At 34.2% G+C, this 6,573-nt stretch overlaps 1 pseudogene; it reads right to left on the bottom strand.

Annotated features, from left to right (window-relative positions):
- Nucleotides 1-5,585: 5,585 nt before the first annotated feature.
- On the bottom strand, nucleotides 5,586-5,694 carry LOC119472426 (annotated as a pseudogene).
- Between the last annotated feature and the right edge of the window lie 879 nt (nucleotides 5,695-6,573).

Genomic DNA, 6,573 nt, shown 5'->3' with positions numbered 1-6,573 from the left:
AAAAATAATATGGGTACTATAGACAGCTGTCAAGGAGGTGGCAATAAAAGTAATAAAAATGGCTCAGGCATTGGTATGTGATGCATTTGCAGTTTCAATGATGAAGTCTTTAGAGTAAAAGCCTTTGAGGAAAGGCATACCTAAGTGTGAGGCTGCCGATAATAAAGGAGGAGGATGTGAGGGGTAAAGTCTTGCATAGCCCTCTATTTTCAAGATGACTTGCTCATCATTGAGGCTATGGATGATGGACCCTGAACATATAAATAATATAGCTTTTAAAAAAAGGCATGGGTGAAGATGTGAAGGAATGCTAGGTATGGTTGATTAATGCCAGTTGTGACTATTATAAAGCCTAGCTGACTTGAAGTAGACATGCTACAATTTTTTTGATGTCATTTTGCGTTACAGCACATATTGCTGTGAATAAGACAGTAATAGCCCCCAGATGTAATGTAAATGTTTGCATTGATAAATTATTTTCTATTAAAGGGTAGAAGTGGATGACCAGGAAAACTTCTGCTACAACTATAGTGCCTGAGTGGAGTAGGGCTGAGGTTGGGGTTGGACCTTCTATGGCGGTTGGAAGTCAGAGATGGAGGACAAATTGAGCTGACTTTCCTGTTGCTGCTAAGAGAAGGATAATCAATGGAAGAGAGTTGGGGGTAGGATCTAGAATGTTTGTTGAAATTTTCATGTGTTGGAGGACAGGAGGAACCATGCTATAGCTAAAATAAAGCCAATATTGCTGATGCAGTTGTACAGGACTGCTTGGAGGGGTGCTGTATTAGCATCTTCTTGTCCTTACCATCAGCCAATTAGTAAGAACGATATAATTCCTATGCCTTCTTATCCAATAAAGAGCTGAAAGAGGTTGCTGGCAGTAACCAGAATTAATATTTTGATGAGGAAAATAGGTAAATATTTGAAAAGTTGATTAATGTTAGGGTTGAGTTCATAGATCATATTGAGAATTCTATAATAGACCAGGAAATAATAGTGCTACTGGGATAAATATTGTACAGAAGTAGCCTAATTTGAAGCTTAGTGAGAGTTTGCGAGTCTGGGTCGTCATTCAATGTCAGTTTGAGATAATGAATTCTTAGTCTGTGCATATAAACATTGTAGGGATGAGGCTAATGATGAAGGCACATGCAATAGATGTTTTTGCATAATATGGGTATGAACCTTTTTTGCAGGGGTTAAGGTAAGAGTAATTGGTAAGATTAGGGGATTAGGGCTGTTATAGCAGTGGAAGCATACATGTTTGTTACTTATATTTGGAGTTGCACCAATGTTTTTGGTTCTTAAGACCAATGGATGACCCTTATCCTTTAAATGTTGAGAAAGCCATGTTGTTAGGCATGGGGGCGTGAGTTAGCAGTTCTTGCATACTTTCTTGGTAGATACGAAGTTGCAGGCTTCTATTGTTAGATCCACAATCTAATGTTTTGGTTAAACTATAGGTACAGCATGTAAACCCCAAAATAATTTTAGGATTTAAGGACAATAGGAAGATAGGTGCTAGATGTATAAGTATTAATGTATTTTCTTAAGTAAAGTTTTGATACTGTTAATGTAATATGAAAGGGTCCCTCCTTGTGTTGTCTTTAGCATATACAGGAAGTAAAGGGCTGTAATTAGTATATTAAGTCCTGTAAGTATAAAAGTGATATTTGATCAAGAGAATGAGGCCATAGTCACAAAGAGTTTCCCTACTAGATTAATGGTAGGGGGCAAGGCAAGGTTAGAAAGATCTGCGAGAAGTCATCATGAGGCTATTAGTGTTAGAAGGCCCCGAGTAAGTAATGCAGTTCAGCTATCGACTTGTTCATAGTTTGAATTTGATAGGCAGAATAGTAAGAATGAAGTGAGTCCATGAGCAATCAGAAGGGTGACCACACCTGTAAAGCTTCAAGGGTTCTGAATGAGGATAGCGGTAATAACAAGTGTTATGTGTCTTATGGAGGAGTAGGCAATAAGTGATTTTAAATTGGTTTGTTGTAGCTGCTATTGGGGAAAAAAAACAAACAACAACAAAATAGGGGTTTCTACTTTCCTCTAGGACTCTCAACATTTTGGGAAACTTTCCTGTATCTATTTAAATATTACCAGCGAAAATTAAGATTATCCCAGTAGTATGAGTATGTGTCTATGTTTTCTTGTTCTTTCTTTCTCTTTCTCTTTCTTTCTTTCTTTCTCTTTCTTTCTTTCTTTCTTTCTTTCTTTCTTTCTTTCTTTCTCTCTCTCTCTCTCTCTCTCTCCCTTCCTTCCTTCCTTCCTTCCTTCCTTCCTTCCTTCCTTCCTTCCTTTTCTTTCTCTCTTTCTTTCCTTTCTTTTCTTTCTTCCTTCCCTCCTTTCTCTCTCTCTCTCCCTCTCTCTCTCTCTCTCTCTCTCTTTCTTTCTTTCTTTCTTTTTTTGATGGAGTTTTGCTCTTGTTGCCCACAGTGGAGTGCAATGGTGTGATCTTGGCTCACTGCAACCTCTGCCTTCCAGGTTCAAGTGATTCTCCTGCCTCAGCCTCCCAAGTAGCTGGGATTACAGGCATGCGCCACCATGCTCGGCTAATTTTGTATTTTTAGTAAAGATGAGGTTTCTCCATGTTGGTCAGCCTGGTCTCAAACTCTCGAGCTCAGGTGATCTGCCCACCTTAGCCTCCCAAAGTGCTAGGATTACAGGCTTGAGCTACCATGCCCGGCCTGTATGTTTTCAGCTCTGCATATCTAAACAAACTCTAACTCCATCACCATAGTGTGTTCATGGTCCTAAGTATTGATAACCCAGATTGTGATAAATTTTATATACCACTGAGTAAGATGCACAACAAATACTTATTATGTAAAAAGTCAAGCATGCACAGTAGAGACCAAGGGGAAGAAAAATTTGAATACGATTTTAACAATGCCAAGAACCACATATTAATAAAGAAAGCCTGTATTCAGTGAAGAAAGCCTATACTCAAAATGCCTTGGGAAGAAGATTCAGGTTGGCATGGAAACTAAGCAAAAATGTTAACTTCCAACAGAAGAAACTAAAGTATGTTTCAAAGGAACATAAATACATAGCTCAAGAGATGGTGTTAGCTTTAGAAAGAGCAAAGAACAAATTTGGTGAGTGTATGAAAAAATAAAAGGATTTACTCAAAAGCAGTCTCTAAATAGTAGAGTCCAAACTAAACATACATAATAAAAATCACCAAAATACTGCCAAAAATAACTTACCTTAAATATATTTGGGGATTGAAGAAAAGCCAGATTCCTTATGCTTTTCATAACATTACAAGATCCAGGAGAATGAAGGAGGCTTAGACTTTTTTTTTTCATAACTGAATGAATGATAAAGAAAACCTGATTCAGGGAATTCTTCGGAGTTTCTAAAGAGAGACTAACAATAATAAAAATATAATTGAAATTTTTATTGAATTAACAGAATATCTGCAAAAATTTAACTAGAAATGGAAAGGTAATAAATGATTATGAAATCTATTCATGAAAGAGCAAGTTATGAAATGTAGTCATAAAATAGCAGGTGCTATTTATGGAATACGTGCTCTAGGAAAAACCCAATGAATATACCCATGACTAAAGGGCAGCTAAGAAGGACAACAGTAGTTAGAAGTTTAACCAAAACCACAGTAATTCCTGTTGATAAGTGAGAACATCACAAATCTGAATCATAAATAGGAAATTTAGATGAAAAACAAAGGAGACGTTCTGGAAACAAACAAAATCATAATAGTAAAAATAATTACCCGAATCATCTAGGGGGTATACATTTGAAAAAAATATTTAGTGACTGAGAAAATTTTGAGAATGCAGCTTGTAAATAAATGACAGTTATAAAAATAAAAAATAAATTAGATATCTTAAAGTGCCTAAGTTTTCCACTATTTTAATTAGAAAATATAAAACATAGGTAACACTTAATAAAATAATAAACAACATAAACTCGCAAAAAGATGAAACTTAAGTTCATAAAAATGTTTTAAAGGTAAATCCAGTTATATAATAGTAATAATTTAAAAAGTAAACAAAAACTAGACACTAGGCTGTTTATTTGAAACAGATCCAGGAATAGAAGACAACCCTTCACCTCTTTGACCAATTTTTCATTTCATGGTCATATATCATGAGTTTCTTAATTCAACAGAAATATATTATGTACTTTTTATATGCTCATTATCATGTTAATTACTATAATGTGTTACATCAAAGAAGATAGGATTTAAATCAACTAGAAAATGAAAGAAATAACATTGTTGAAGTAAAAAATATGTGTATAAACAATGTTTTTATGGGTAATCAGAGAGGAATTTACAGCTAAATACATAGCCTCTGTTTGATGGCTTGAAAGTGTAATCTTAGTAATTCACTGCCTTCTTAACTCACTGGTCCTATCTATCAGTAAGTAACTTTCAAAGTCACATGTCAACAAAAGTAAAAGGCAAAGCTTAAATTCACCGTGAAGTATCTCTGACTGGAAAGGAAAGACATGGAGGCCTATATAAAAAGGCATTTTCTAAGAGATACACCAAGGATTAGTCAACTTTGTCTTGCAAAAACTGCATGGTATTTATTTTCAAACACACAGTTACAGTAAAAGATTTAACTCTAAAATAAAATAATTAAGTGGCCACAGCTTTTCTCTATCACAAACACAATTAACTCACATATTTAAAGAAATTATTGTTTGTATATGACCTTGGCAGACAAAGAAATAGCAAGTGTCATTTCCTACTCTGCAAGAAATTAGAGACTTTCAAACATCCAGTTTAAATATCTAAGTTCATTTTTTAGTTCAGGATTTTCCTTGTCTTATAAAGTTTTCAAAGGTATCTGTAAACTTATTATAGTTTTTAATAAATTTTGGAACTTATTATTCCAAAAATTTTATGGGCAGGTAAAATCTTGTTTGTTTGTTTTCTTAGGGCTGATTTTTTTTCTTTTTTCAGACAGCTTTCTATTATTGAAATATAAATATTGTATGTATTTAAGGTGTGCCACTTAATGTTTTTAATATACCTCTATATTGTGAAGTGATAATCATGTTCTAGCTAATTAACATACATATCACCTTTACATGCATACTTACTATTTGATTACAAAGAGCTTTTAAGGAAGGAAGTAAAGCTGACTCTCAGGGCTGAAGTCATGTCTGGAAGAATTTACATTTGCAGCTGTGTTGTGTTGTTACCAATATCTGCTGGGAAAATGGTCTGACATTTTCTCTGAAATGATTAGACAATCATCTTCCTAGAAATAGGCTGGAGCGCCCCAAATAGTACATTTAGTCTGCTTGCATAAGGGTCTATAGTTCAAGCTGGAGCATTTAAAAGCTTACATAGCAAACATCCTCCAGCCATTTTCTAATTTTCCACTTAAAAGCTATGGAGCAAAAGGTGTTAATATTAACTGCATTTTAAGTTTGTATTTAAAATGTAGGACCAGATGTTAGAAAGAAAGAATAGGATTTAATCTTCAATAAAATTAATATAGTTTGCAATCAATGCAATTAATGCAATTTGCCTAATAAATGATGTCTTTTTTATTATTTTTAAATGAACATTATATGAAAATAGTCATTTTGAAGGAAGGTAAGGTTATGTTCTTATTTTAAAATGAAGAAAAACACTTTTTTAATATTTTTAACTTATAAGAACAGATACTACACTTGATCTTAGTCAAAAGGCATAGATATTTAGGTATATTCTTATTTTTTGATCTGACACTTACTGTTTGATTGAAAATACATTCTTCTCTTCCAAAGTTGTATTGCTACTACGACTCACACACTTCATCTTCTCTTTTAGCCCTAATACAGAGCTTCATTTTTTAACTTAACCTGGTAAACAAAACTAATAACATTCAGTGTTGTATTATGACTGTTCTAAAAGCCGAACTAACCATATAATTATAGGTGTAGTAATACAAGTGTAGATTATGATATAATGATGAGTTATATTGCATAATATGTGCAATTTTTCCTTACAATTTGTTCTATAGGTAGGTGGTTCTAGGTTAGTTTTAACTTCTTACCTCTTTCTACCTATGGTGTACCAATAATATCTCTCTTTGTTCATATTGCAGCTGCAGAAACACCTATCAAACCCACACAAGGCGTCCTCTAAAGCACAGAGGAAACAAAGTTGTTTTTCTTTAATATTTGTTTTATCATGAGGAACTGCTTTCCACATGCACTCCTATTTCCACTCCTAGCAGAAGCTCTCTCTCGAGAGTAACCTGTCATAATTTCCTCATAAAGCGAAACTTTACATAAAAAGAAGCCAAAGTGAGTCTTCATATATTTGACCTCTATCGTGGGAAAATGACTTTGTTAGCTAGAAATATAAAGAGTTGAGGGTTGCTATTGAATAGGCAATCAACCCTGTCTTCCATCTTCATATAACAAGGAAACAGATTGAAAAGAGGTTAAGGTCAAAAATATAATGATAATTTTAGATCAGGTTTTTTGTTGTTTATTTGTTTGTTTTTGAGATGGAGTTTCACTCTTGTTGCCCAGGTTGAAGTGCAATGGCACCATCTCAGCTCACTGCAACCTCCGCCTCTCGGATTCAAG

This window comes from Cebus imitator, unplaced genomic scaffold (genome assembly GCF_001604975.1).
Source record: "Cebus imitator isolate Cc_AM_T3 unplaced genomic scaffold, Cebus_imitator-1.0 Scaffold100, whole genome shotgun sequence".
Taxonomy (NCBI): domain Eukaryota; kingdom Metazoa; phylum Chordata; class Mammalia; order Primates; family Cebidae; genus Cebus; species Cebus imitator.
This window is presented reverse-complemented; position numbering and strand designations above follow the sequence as displayed.